Genomic DNA, 14,839 nt, shown 5'->3' with positions numbered 1-14,839 from the left:
TTTAATCTATGTATTATTACAGAATTAAATTATCTTTGTTAAGGTGATATGTCATATAGCAGCATGAAATAGCTGAATTATAAACTGCTGGTAAACCAGAAATGGATTTTCATGTTTTTTGCATATAATGTAAAATACTTTATTTTGGCTGGAATTAATTTTCGCTGAAAAGGTTTTTTGGTGTTATGTATGGAATTTCACTGATTTTTGATGAGTTGAATGTGAAATATAGAAAAAAAGGTGTATTCGCTGAATTTTATTTTCACTCAATCATCCCTTCAGCGAAAATAGTGAAAATAAATTCCAAGCGAAAATAAAGTATTTTACAGTACATAGTATACATAGTCTATGTGTGTTCATTTGGTACTACAACAGTCAATTTTTTTCAAAATTTTGAGTTAACACAATTCCCACTATAATATATCAGAAATAATATTACATTCAAAGCAGACTGTCTCGCATGAGAAATGCCATCTTTTATCCATTTTAATTACTTTAATAATTTATTCATAAACTATGAAGATAGTCATATTTTATCCAGACTATCAGTTTCATAATATTTAATGAGTTTTCCATTAAAGTTTAGTAACAGTAACTATGTTATTGAAACGTTCAGAACCTACAAATATCTACTATAGTATAAAAGTACTAAATATAAAGAAGAAACCATTCAGCAATGGGGAGGTAACCTTCTTGATTAAAGAGGGGTGGTATACTAGTATATGACATACTTAGTATGTTCCTTTGACAAGCGACTAGTCTAAGAATCTACCATAGTTGTATAATTCATGACTGCCTATATATGGTGACTTGATGCAGGTTTATTTTTAAAGTACTCTATAGTACATGTACAAATGTATATTCATTTATGGTTAAAAAAACTGATACCGCATACGCACCAATAATAAGCTGTAATATTTTTGTAATAAAAATTATTGCAATTATTAAATTTCAGAATTGAAATAATTCATGAGAGCGAAATTTAGCAAATCTCTTGGAATTTCGCCTATAACGAGATCTTCTCACATCACAAGAGAAGTTACAAGCCCTTAGAAATCAACCCTTGGCAATCATACTTATGACACTCACTCTTAAGAGTTTTTCAGACTTCTATTCACTTCCCCAACTGAAAAAAAATGATGTAATGCCATCGCACAATTAGGAATTCAAAGAAGGATTTCACAGACATCTCAGGAAATTACAAATCACTGCAAAATGCAGGCAGGTGTCGGGTTCAGATAGAGTACACTATCCTTGGTTCTAACAATACCCCAGCATGCATCTGATTGATTGGACCTGACCTTTGACCTTGATAACTGCACAACAGACGGATGATGAGCCAGAGTAATAAAAAAAGATTTGTATTCTATAATGTAATTGAAATATGTCCAATGCAGTTATTAAATACATCCAGATTTAATATCAACCTACTTCAACTTCTTTGAATGTCAATTTCATTCATAATTTTGCATTTCCCGCCAGTACTCATGTACGTGAGCCGATTTATTTTGATAAATACTACTCTATCATATCCATACACATGTATTAATGATAAGTACATGATCACTTTGAGCGTCATTGTCAACTTTTGCATCCATCTACAAAATTATTTTATATAGTCTGCTTCACTCCACATGACATGTTGATGAAAATTGACAAACCTTTCAATCAAAAACTAAAAGCAATATCTGAACTTGTCTGTGTCGTCCAAAATGATGATGAAATTTAGTGACAATTTTACTAAATGTAAAAATTATTTACACTGAATTTTGGGCAGTGTGTATGTGTGAATAAACTTCCCTCTATTACCTCATTTCAACCCTCTCCCTCTATTCATACATTTTAACCCTCTCCCTCTTTTCACCCATTTCAACCCTCTCCCTCTATTTACCCATTTCAGCCCTCTCCCTCTCTTCATCCATTTCAACCCTCTCCCTCTATCAACTCATTTTAACCCTCTCCCTCTATTCATCCATTTTAACCCTCTCCCTCTTTTCACCCATTTCAACCCTCTCCCTCTATTTACCCATTTCAGCCCTCTCCCTCTCTTCATCCATTTCAACCCTCTCCCTCTTTTCACCCATTTCAACCCTCTCCCTCTATTTACCCATTTCAGCCCTCTCCCTCTCTTCATCCATTTCAACCCTCTCCCTCTATCAACTCATTTTAACCCTCTCCCTCTATTTATCCATTTCAACCCTCTCCCTCTATTTATCCATTTCAACCCTCTCCCTCTATCAACTCATTTTAACCCTCTCCCTCTATTCACCCATTTCAACCCTCTCCCTCTCTTCACCCATTTCAACCCTCTCCCTCTATTTATCCATTTTAACCCTCTCCCTCTATTTATCCATTTCAACCCTCTCCCTCTATTTATCCATTTCAACCCTCTCCCTCTATCAACTCATTTTAACCCTCTCCCTCTATTCACCCATTTCAACCCTCTCCCTCTATCAACTCATTTTAACCCTCTCCCTCTATTCATCCATTTCAACCCTCTCCCTCTATTCATCCATTTCAACCCTCTCCCTCTCTTCACCCATTTCAACCCTCTCCCTCTATTTACCCATTTCAACCCTCTCCCTCTGTTCACTCATTTTAACCCTCTCCCTCTATCAACTCATTTTAACCCTCTCCCTCTATTCACCCATTTCAACCCTCTCCCTCTATTCACCCATTTCAACCCTCTCCCTCTATTTATCCATTTCAACCCTCTCCCTCTATTTATCCATTTCAACCCTCTCCCTCTATCAACTCATTTTAACCCTCTCCCTCTATTTATCCATTTCAACCCTCTCCCTCTATTTATCCATTTCAACCCTCTCCCTCTATTCACCCATTTCAACCCTCTCCCTCTATCAACTCATTTTAACCCTCTCCCTCTATTTATCCATTTCAACCCTCTCCCTCTATTTATCCATTTCAACCCTCTCCCTCTATTCACCCATTTCAACCCTCTCCCTCTATTCATCCATTTCAACCCTCTTCCTCTATTCATCCATTTCTCACCCCCACTTCAGTTCACCCATTTTAACCCTCTCCCTCTATTCATCCATCTCAACCCTCTTTCTGTATTCACCTATTTTAACCCCCTCCCTCTATTCACCCATGTAACCCTTCCTCTATTCATCCATTTCAACCCCTCTCCCTCTGTTCACCCATTTCAACCCCCTCCCTCTATTCATTCATTTCAACCCTCCCCCTCTATTCATCCACTTCAACCCTCTTTCTGTATTCACCCATTTTAACCTCTCCATTTATTCATCCATTCACCTCTTTTGTTGTTATTCACCCATTTTTAACCCTTCCTTATATTCACCTATTTTAACCCTCTCTGTTCACTTACAATCATTCAAAATGCTCATCATAAAATATCCATAATATTTATAGAATCAAAGACAATAACTGATCAAAGGCAAGAGGAAACATAAAATCGGTTTCTTAGTATCTGATTGATTTTTAGTGGTAAGCCAAGAGTAAACAGAGTCAGTATGAGGTAGGAATGTGATATGTAATGATGGATCACCATGATAACCGACTAAATGAGATATCATCTATAACAGAGATTATTAAAAGCAAAAGTACATGTACATGTAGGCACATAATATGAAAGAAAAGAAGTTTCAGACTGAGTCATTGAAAATTGATAAATTTTGTAGCATTTTTTTTTGTTTTCAAGAGACAGGAGTTGCAGTTACATTCATGAAATTATTGTATGAATGTTCACAGTAGCCGTTATTGTATAAATGTTCACAGTTGCCGTTATTGTTTGAACATTCACAGTAGCCGTTATTGTATGAACGTTCACAATAGCCGTTATTGTATGGATGTATGAATGTTGACAGTAGCCATTATTGTATGAATAGTCACAGTAGTCGTTATTGTATGAATGTTCACAGTAGCCGTTATTGTATGAGTGTTCACAGTAGCCGTTATTGTATGAATGGTCACAGTAGCCGTTATTGTATGAATGTTTACAGTAGCCATTATTGTATGAATGGTCACAGTAGCCGTTATTGTATGAGTGTTCACAGTAGCCGTTATTGTATGAATGGTCACAGTAGCCGTTATTGTATGAATGGTAACAGTAGCCGTTATTGTATGAATGGTCACAATAGGCGTTATTGTATGGATGTAGGAATGTTGACAGTAGCCGTTATTGTATGAATGGTCACAGTAGCCGTTATTGTATGAGTGTTCACAGTAGCCGTTATTGTATGAATGTTCACAGTAGCCGTTATTGTATGAATGTTCACAGTAGCCATTATTGTATGAATGTTCACAGTAGCCGTTATTGTATGAATGTTCACAGTAGCCATTATTGTATGAGTGTTCACAGTAGCCGTTATTGTATGAATGTTCACAGTAGCCGTTATTGTATGAATGGTCACAGTAGCCGTTATTGTATGAATGGTCACAGTAGTCGTTATTGTATGAGTGTTCACAGTAGCCATTATTGTATGAATGTTCACAGTAGCCGTTATTGTATGAATGGTCACAGTAGCCGTTATTGTATGAATGGTCACAGTAGCCGTTATTGTATGAGTGTTCACAGTAGCCGTTATTGTATGAATGTTCACAGTAGCCGTTATTGTATGAATGTTCACAGTAGCCGTTATTGTATGAATGGTCACAGTAGCCGTTATTGTATGAATGGTCACAGTAGCAGTTATTGTATGAATGGTCACAGTAGCCGTTATTGTATGAGTGTTCACAGTAGCCGTTTTTGTATGAATGGTCACAGTAGCCGTTATTGTATGAATGGTAACAGTAGCCGTTATTGTATGAATGGTCACAATAGGCGTTATTGTATGGATGTAGGAATGTTGACAGTAGCCGTTATTGTATGAATGGTCACAGTAGCCGTTATTGTATGAGTGTTCACAGTAGCCGTTATTGTATGAATGTTCACAGTAGCCGTTATTGTATAAATGTTCACAGTAGCCATTATTGTATGAATGTTCACAGTAGCCGTTATTGTATGAATGTATGAATGTTGACAGTAGCCATTATTGTATGAATAGTCACAGTAGTCGTTATTGTATGAATGTTCACAGTAGCCGTTATTGTATGAGTGTTCACAGTAGCCGTTATTGTATGAATGGTCACAGTAGCCGTTATTGTATGAATGTTCACAGTAGCCATTATTGTATGAATGGTCACAGTAGCCGTTATTGTATGAGTGTTCACAGTAGCCGTTATTGTATGAATGGTCACAGTAGCCGTTATTGTATGAATGGTAACAGTAGCCGTTATTGTATGAATGGTCACAATAGGCGTTATTGTATGGATGTAGGAATGTTGACAGTAGCCGTTATTGTATGAATGGTCACAGTAGCTGTTATTGTATGAGTGTTCACAGTAGCCGTTATTGTATGAATGTTCACAGTAGCCGTTATTGTATGAATGTTCACAGTAGCCATTATTGTATGAATGTTCACAGTAGCCGTTATTGTATGAATGTTCACAGTAGCCATTATTGTACGAGTGTTCACAGTAGCCGTTATTGTATGAATGTTCACAGTAGCCGTTATTGTATGAATGTTCACAGTAGCCGTTATTGTATGAATGTTCACAGTAGCCGTTATTGTATGAATGGTCACAGTAGCAGTTATTGTATGAATGGTCACAGTAGCCGTTATTGTATGAGTGTTCACAGTAGCCGTTTTTGTATGAATGGTCACAGTAGCCGTTATTGTATGAATGGTAACAGTAGCCGTTATTGTATGAATGGTCACAATAGGCGTTATTGTATGGATGTAGGAATGTTGACAGTAGCCGTTATTGTATGAATGGTCACAGTAGCCGTTATTGTATGAGTGTTCACAGTAGCCGTTATTGTATGAATGTTCACAGTAGCCGTTATTGTATGAATGTTCACAGTAGCCATTATTGTATGAATGTTCACAGTAGCCGTTATTGTATGAATGTATGAATGTTGACAGTAGCCATTATTGTATGAATAGTCACAGTAGTCGTTATTGTATGAATGTTCACAGTAGCCGTTATTGTATGAGTGTTCACAGTAGCCGTTATTGTATGAATGGTCACAGTAGCCGTTATTGTATGAATGTTCACAGTAGCCATTATTGTATGAATGGTCACAGTAGCCGTTATTGTATGAGTGTTCACAGTAGCCGTTATTGTATGAATGGTCACAGTAGCCGTTATTGTATGAATGGTCACAATAGGCGTTATTGTATGGATGTAGGAATGTTGACAGTAGCCGTTATTGTATGAATGGTCACAGTAGCTGTTATTGTATGAGTGTTCACAGTAGCCGTTATTGTATGAATGTTCACAGTAGCCGTTATTGTATGAATGTTCACAGTAGCCATTATTGTATGAATGTTCACAGTAGCCGTTATTGTATGAATGTTCACAGTAGCCATTATTGTACGAGTGTTCACAGTAGCCGTTATTGTATGAATGTTCACAGTAGCCGTTATTGTATGAATGGTCACAGTAGCCGTTATTGTATGAATGGTCACAGTAGTCGTTATTGTATGAGTGTTCACAGTAGCCATTATTGTATGAATGTTCACAGTAGCCGTTATTGTATGAATGGTCACAGTAGCCGTTATTGTATGAATGGTCACAGTAGCCGTTATTGTATGAGTGTTCACAGTAGCCGTTATTGTATGAATGTTCACAGTAGCCGTTATTGTATGAATGGTCACAGTAGCCGTTATTGTATGAATGGTCACAGTAGCCGTTATTGTATGAATGGTCACAGTAGCAGTTATTGTATGAATGTTCACAGTAGCCGTTATTGTATGAATGTTCACAGTAGCCGTTATTGTATGAGTGTTCACAGTAGCCGTTATTGTATGAATGTTCACAGTAGCCGTTATTGTATGAATATTCACAGTAGCCGTTATTGTATGAATATTCACAGTAGCCATTATTGTATGAATGGTCACAGTAGCCGTTATTGCATGAATGGTCACAGTAGCCGTTATTGTATGAGTGTTCACAGTAGCCGTTATTGTATGAATGTTCACAGTAGCCGTTATTGTATGAATGGTCACAGTAGCCGTTATTGTATGAATGGTCACAGTAGCAGTTATTGTATGAATGGTCACAGTAGCCGTTATTGTATGAGTGTTCACAGTAGCCGTTTTTGTATGAATGGTCACAGTAGCCGTTATTGTATGAATGGTAACAGTAGCCGTTATTGTATGAATGGTCACAATAGGCGTTATTGTATGGATGTAGGAATGTTGACAGTAGCCGTTATTGTATGAATGGTCACAGTAGCCGTTATTGTATGAGTGTTCACAGTAGCCGTTATTGTATGAATGTTCACAGTAGCCGTTATTGTATGAATGTTCACAGTAGCCATTATTGTATGAATGTTCACAGTAGCCGTTATTGTATGAATGTATGAATGTTGACAGTAGCCATTATTGTATGAATAGTCACAGTAGTCGTTATTGTATGAATGTTCACAGTAGCCGTTATTGTATGAGTGTTCACAGTAGCCGTTATTGTATGAATGGTCACAGTAGCCGTTATTGTATGAATGTTCACAGTAGCCATTATTGTATGAATGGTCACAGTAGCCGTTATTGTATGAGTGTTCACAGTAGCCGTTATTGTATGAATGGTCACAGTAGCCGTTATTGTATGAATGGTAACAGTAGCCGTTATTGTATGAATGGTCACAATAGGCGTTATTGTATGGATGTAGGAATGTTGACAGTAGCCGTTATTGTATGAATGGTCACAGTAGCTGTTATTGTATGAGTGTTCACAGTAGCCGTTATTGTATGAATGTTCACAGTAGCCGTTATTGTATGAATGTTCACAGTAGCCATTATTGTATGAATGTTCACAGTAGCCGTTATTGTATGAATGTTCACAGTAGCCATTATTGTACGAGTGTTCACAGTAGCCGTTATTGTATGAATGTTCACAGTAGCCGTTATTGTATGAATGGTCACAGTAGCCGTTATTGTATGAATGTTCACAGTAGTCGTTATTGTATGAGTGTTCACAGTAGCCATTATTGTATGAATGTTCACAGTAGCCGTTATTGTATGAATGGTCACAGTAGCCGTTATTGTATGAATGGTCACAGTAGCCGTTATTGTATGAGTGTTCACAGTAGCCGTTATTGTATGAATGTTCACAGTAGCCGTTATTGTATGAATGTTCACAGTAGCCGTTATTGTATGAATGGTCACAGTAGCCGTTATTGTATGAATGGTCACAGTAGCAGTTATTGTATGAATGTTCACAGTAGCCGTTATTGTATGAATGTTCACAGTAGCCGTTATTGTATGAGTGTTCACAGTAGCCGTTATTGTATGAATGTTCACAGTAGCCGTTATTGTATGAATATTCACAGTAGCCGTTATTGTATGAATATTCACAGTAGCCGTTATTGTATGAATATTCACAGTAGCCATTATTGTATGAATGGTCACAGTAGCCGTTATTGCATGAATGGTCACAGTAGCCGTTATTGTATGAGTGTTCACAGTAGCCGTTATTGTATGAATGTTCACAGTAGCCGTTATTGTATGAATGTTCACAGTAGCCGTTATTGTATGAATGTTCACAGTAGCCGTTATTGTATGAATGTTCACAGTAGCCGTTATTGTATGAATGTTCACAGTAGCCATTATTGTATGAATGTTCACAGTAGCCATTATTGTATGAATGTTCACAGTAGCCATTATTGTATGAGTGTTCACAGTAGCCATTATTGTATGAATGTTCACAATAGCCATTATTGTATGAGTGTTCACAGTAGCCATTATTGTATGAATGTTCACAGTAGCCGTTATTGTATGAATGGTCACAGTAGCCGTTATTGTATGAATGGTCACAGTAGCCGTTATTGTATGAGTGTTCACAGTAGCCGTTATTGTATGAATGTTCACAGTAGCCGTTATTGTATGAATGTTCACAGTAGCCGTTATTGTATGAATGGTCACAGTAGCCGTTATTGTATGAATGGTCACAGTAGCAGTTATTGTATGAATGTTCACAGTAGCCGTTATTGTATGAATGTTCACAGTAGCCGTTATTGTATGAGTGTTCACAGTAGCCGTTATTGTATGAATGTTCACAGTAGCCGTTATTGTATGAATATTCACAGTAGCCGTTATTGTATGAATATTCACAGTAGCCGTTATTGTATGAATATTCACAGTAGCCATTATTGTATGAATGGTCACAGTAGCCGTTATTGCATGAATGGTCACAGTAGCCGTTATTGTATGAGTGTTCACAGTAGCCGTTATTGTATGAATGTTCACAGTAGCCGTTATTGTATGAATGGTCACAGTAGCCGTTATTGTATGAATGGTCACAGTAGCAGTTATTGTATGAATGGTCACAGTAGCCGTTATTGTATGAGTGTTCACAGTAGCCGTTTTTGTATGAATGGTCACAGTAGCCGTTATTGTATGAATGGTAACAGTAGCCGTTATTGTATGAATGGTCACAATAGGCGTTATTGTATGGATGTAGGAATGTTGACAGTAGCCGTTATTGTATGAATGGTCACAGTAGCCGTTATTGTATGAGTGTTCACAGTAGCCGTTATTGTATGAATGTTCACAGTAGCCGTTATTGTATGAATGTTCACAGTAGCCATTATTGTATGAATGTTCACAGTAGCCGTTATTGTATGAATGTATGAATGTTGACAGTAGCCATTATTGTATGAATAGTCACAGTAGTCGTTATTGTATGAATGTTCACAGTAGCCGTTATTGTATGAGTGTTCACAGTAGCCGTTATTGTATGAATGGTCACAGTAGCCGTTATTGTATGAATGTTCACAGTAGCCATTATTGTATGAATGGTCACAGTAGCCGTTATTGTATGAGTGTTCACAGTAGCCGTTATTGTATGAATGGTCACAGTAGCCGTTATTGTATGAATGGTAACAGTAGCCGTTATTGTATGAATGGTCACAATAGGCGTTATTGTATGGATGTAGGAATGTTGACAGTAGCCGTTATTGTATGAATGGTCACAGTAGCTGTTATTGTATGAGTGTTCACAGTAGCCGTTATTGTATGAATGTTCACAGTAGCCGTTATTGTATGAATGTTCACAGTAGCCATTATTGTATGAATGTTCACAGTAGCCGTTATTGTATGAATGTTCACAGTAGCCATTATTGTACGAGTGTTCACAGTAGCCGTTATTGTATGAATGTTCACAGTAGCCGTTATTGTATGAATGGTCACAGTAGCCGTTATTGTATGAATGGTCACAGTAGTCGTTATTGTATGAGTGTTCACAGTAGCCATTATTGTATGAATGTTCACAGTAGCCGTTATTGTATGAATGGTCACAGTAGCCGTTATTGTATGAATGGTCACAGTAGCCGTTATTGTATGAGTGTTCACAGTAGCCGTTATTGTATGAATGTTCACAGTAGCCGTTATTGTATGAATGTTCACAGTAGCCGTTATTGTATGAATGGTCACAGTAGCCGTTATTGTATGAATGGTCACAGTAGCAGTTATTGTATGAATGTTCACAGTAGCCGTTATTGTATGAATGTTCACAGTAGCCGTTATTGTATGAGTGTTCACAGTAGCCGTTATTGTATGAATGTTCACAGTAGCCGTTATTGTATGAATATTCACAGTAGCCGTTATTGTATGAATATTCACAGTAGCCATTATTGTATGAATGGTCACAGTAGCCGTTATTGCATGAATGGTCACAGTAGCCGTTATTGTATGAGTGTTCACAGTAGCCGTTATTGTATGAATGTTCACAGTAGCCGTTATTGTATGAATGTTCACAGTAGCCGTTATTGTATGAATGTTCACAGTAGCCGTTATTGTATGAATGTTCACAGTAGCCGTTATTGTATGAATGTTCACAGTAGCCATTATTGTATGAATGTTCACAGTAGCCATTATTGTATGAGTGTTCACAGTAGCCATTATTGTATGAGTGTTCACAGTAGCCATTATTGTATGAATGTTCACAATAGCCATTATTGTATGAGTGTTCACAGTAGCCATTATTGTATGAATGTTCACAGTAGCCGTTATTGTATGAATGGTCACAGTAGCCGTTATTGTATGAATGGTCACAGTAGCCGTTATTGTATGAATGGTCACAGTAGCCATTATTGTATGAGTGTTCACAGTAGCCGTTATTGTATGAATGTTCACAGTAGCCGTTATTGTATGAATGTTCACAGTAGCCATTATTGTATGAGTGTACACAGTAGCCGTTATTGCATGAATGTTCACAGTAGCCGTTATTGTATGAATGTTCACAGTAGCCGTTATTGTATGAATGTTCACAGTTGCCATTATTGTATGAGTGTTCACAGTAGCCATTATTGTATGAATGGTCACAGTAGCCGTTATTGTATGAATGGTCACAGTAGCCGTTATTGTATGAATGTCACAGTAGCCGTTATTGTATGAATGGTCACAGTAGCCGTTATTGTATGAATGTTCACAGTAGTCGTTATTGTATGAATGTTTTGAGTAGCCATTATTGTATGAGTGTTCACAGTAGCCATTATTGTATGAGTGTTCACAGTAGCCGTTATTGTATGAATAGTCAGTAGCCGTTATTGTATGAATGTTCACAGTAGCCATTATTGTATGAATGTTCACAGTAGCCATTATTGTATGAGTGTTCACAGTAGCCATTATTGTATGAATGTTCACAATAGCCATTATTGTATGAATGTTCACAGTAGCTGTTATTGTATGAATGTTAACAATAGCCATTATTGTATGAATGTTGACAGTTGTCGTTATTGTTTGAATGTTCACAGTAGCCATTATAGTATGAATGTTAACAGTAGCCGTTATTGTATGAATGTTTACAGTTGTCGTTATTGTTTGAATGTTCACAGTAGCCATTATAGTATGAATGTTTACAGTAGCCGTTACTGTTTGTGTGAGACCAGTCACAGACAATTTTTTTCAATATTGTCACTTTCACCTTTTTTCTGAAACACGCTGTAATATGCTCCCCATTCACAAGAGACCAATTTCAGCAAATTTTACGATCATTAAAATAGACATCATTTCTGATAATTTAGTTATAACCCAATGAGACTAGGAAATATATTGAATCAACAATATTATCATTAAGTCAACTTATCATTAGTAATTCATATTAGCAGTTAGCAATCTTATGTTTGTGTACAGATCTTAAGTGTGACAACAGAAACTTTCACTAAAAATGTTTTCTCCATTCTACCCATATCAGTTATTTTATATGAAAATTACTTTAGAATTTGAATGAAAAATAAAAATATTAAATTTGTTTTTGTATTTTAAAATTCCCTTTACCTTAAAGGGCGGCAGTCGTCGTGTCGCGTCCTGTTCGATATGGGACTCATAGCGACGTATACAACGCGTGTAAAATACATTGTTTATTTACATGAAATTCGAACATTTGCTGCGCGACGACCACTGTGCTTTAAGCTTTTATTTAGATTTTTCATTAAATTGGATTTTTTTTGCCATGACTCACAAATATATAACTTTTAATAAATTAAAGTTTACAGTAATATACAGCAAATGTTGATCTTGTACAATGATATCCTTTCAATAGAACAATCAACACTATTATGTTACTGAAGGTTTAGAAACGTACAATGGTGGCAAAATAGAATCCCATCTCAGTAGTATTTCCGTTTCTTTTCCAAACTCATTTTTAAGCATTTCTTTTCTAATGGTTTTTATAATAGAAGTCGAGAAAAGCAGAGACAATTCTACAGACTAATGTTTGAAGGAAATATATTTGTGTAAGATTAAAATCCAACATTGATGTCACCGAGAAAGTAGGGCGAAAACGAGATTAGGGAGTACTTTACTGAAATGATGGAATTGTACTAAGAAACTAAAGTGCTGTCACAGAGAGAAAAACTCAGACTTTGCAGGAAACAAAATCACCAACATTACAATACAGTGACTAGCTCAACGTCCTTTGTAGCGGTTTTACTATTAACCCCACAACCTCTACGTGCAATAGTGCAATACGTGCATGGTTTATGAGTGATGCAATTCTATTGAAGGCTATGGGGTGAACTAAACCCAATCTACAGGGAAATCCACATATGAAAAGTTAAAAGCATACTGACAGAAAAAGCCATTCCATGTGTTTGCATTAAATTACAGTTGGATATTCGAAACGCATTTCAGAAACTAAAGTCAAAACTTTCAAAAAATACATCTAGAGTTGAACCTTGTAAACACTACATGTATATATCATTTTTCACCCTGTGTCATCGTCCACAATTACGATTTCTATCCTCCAGATGCCAAGTGGCACATAGAGCCTCCACTAAACCCCTCCATTCATTCTGTCCTATCAGCTGCTGCAACCCTGGCTTCATATATTACGATATATTGAGACATGTAGATGTCATAGGAAACGATGATAAAATTATCTAAAACTGACAAAACATACTTTTTTTCACTCCATTTTGTACACTGACATATCTTTTTCAAGAATAAATTGAAAATGTAAAGTTGACGCCAACAGACACTGATGGATAATCAGTAATATGACTAAGTCGACTGCCGAGAAAAAAAGGCAAAATAACGCACCAAAAATCGGCAGGAAATATTTCGTATAATGAGGCACAATAAAGTAACCATAGCGACATTGAAATGAAATTTGATCTGAACATAAAAACTAAACTAAAACAATAACACTGAAGTATGTGATAAAGGAGACAAATTCAGCTTAGAATTAATGATGTTTGTCGTTTTGTTTGTCACATCAGGAAGCCAATATTTTCTTTCCACTCACTTGATCACTGAATTTTGAATACCGATACTCAGACATTTTTCAGATCAGATAGTAGGGTCACGACCCCTAAATGTAATCGCTCTTTTACAAAGCCGACATAACGATCTGATATGTTTGTGAGGTCATACATTACAACTTGAATGGTGTGAATGTCAGTTCGGGCAATCAGCAAGAAATACAAGATTTTATCTTTATGTACAGGTGCAGGGTGTGCGTACTAGATTCAATATTTGCATTTGCGATTTTTATTCGTAAAATAAATTATTTGAAGAGTTGTGAGTACGTGTACGGCGTACGGCGTCGTTCTGATGCATACACCTGCTGATAGATACATAACCCTGGGCCATAGCAGACAGACGAAAATGTGGAGTGAATAGACCAACCGTGTACAGATTGGTCTATTAATTAATCTACATAGGGGCTGCATACAATTATGAAACTGACTTTCAAGCCATGTCTGATGGATATTAAGAGCTATCAATGCGTCAAGTTCCACGTAACACCTACTTGACATAATTTCCAGTAATTTCATAGTTCATGTAGTGAGCCGCTTTGATTTACTGGGAAGTGGCAAATAAATTTCCACAAATTTTGTAAAAGAGAATCCTGACATTTTGTAGCAGTAGATATTTCTAAGGGGTCGTACAACACAGAGTGTCAGCGGCAGTTACTTAACATTTTTCTAATTTTTTTGAAAAATTCAGTCAATTTTAACAGAACATGTAGCATTATGCTTGATACTGTTTATACCAATTGTGAAAGAATAGTTCTACATTATCGTAAATTCCGTAGTGATGACACAAGACATTTCTAGTAAAATGTTTTATGATATAATTACATATTGTATTTGAATATTCATTACACACACACATGTACTTCCAATTTACTTGCTATTTTTTTAATTGAAAAAATCATCATGTGATGTCACAGTGAAGGTTAATATCGCGTGATTTCAATAAGATCTTGCTATGATATTTGACAAGGCCAGCCCTTATCATTATCTGCCTTTGTTATCGTTAACGTAGACATCTGTATTCCGTGCATATATACACATACATTAGCTTGAGTGGAC

The 14,839-nt window shown here is 36.5% G+C and overlaps 1 protein-coding gene across 1 annotated transcript in view; it reads right to left on the bottom strand.

Annotated features, from left to right (window-relative positions):
- Positions 1 to 14,839, bottom strand: part of LOC102808122 (protein TANC2-like) — a 100,675-nt gene that overhangs the window by 67,162 nt on the left and 18,674 nt on the right. The window lies entirely within an intron of this gene.

Source organism: Saccoglossus kowalevskii, chromosome 21 (assembly GCF_978046115.1).
Source record: "Saccoglossus kowalevskii chromosome 21, keSacKowa6.1, whole genome shotgun sequence".
NCBI lineage: Eukaryota > Metazoa > Hemichordata > Enteropneusta > Harrimaniidae > Saccoglossus > Saccoglossus kowalevskii.
Note: the sequence above shows the minus strand (reverse complement) of the source record. Positions and strands in the feature narration are given on the sequence as shown.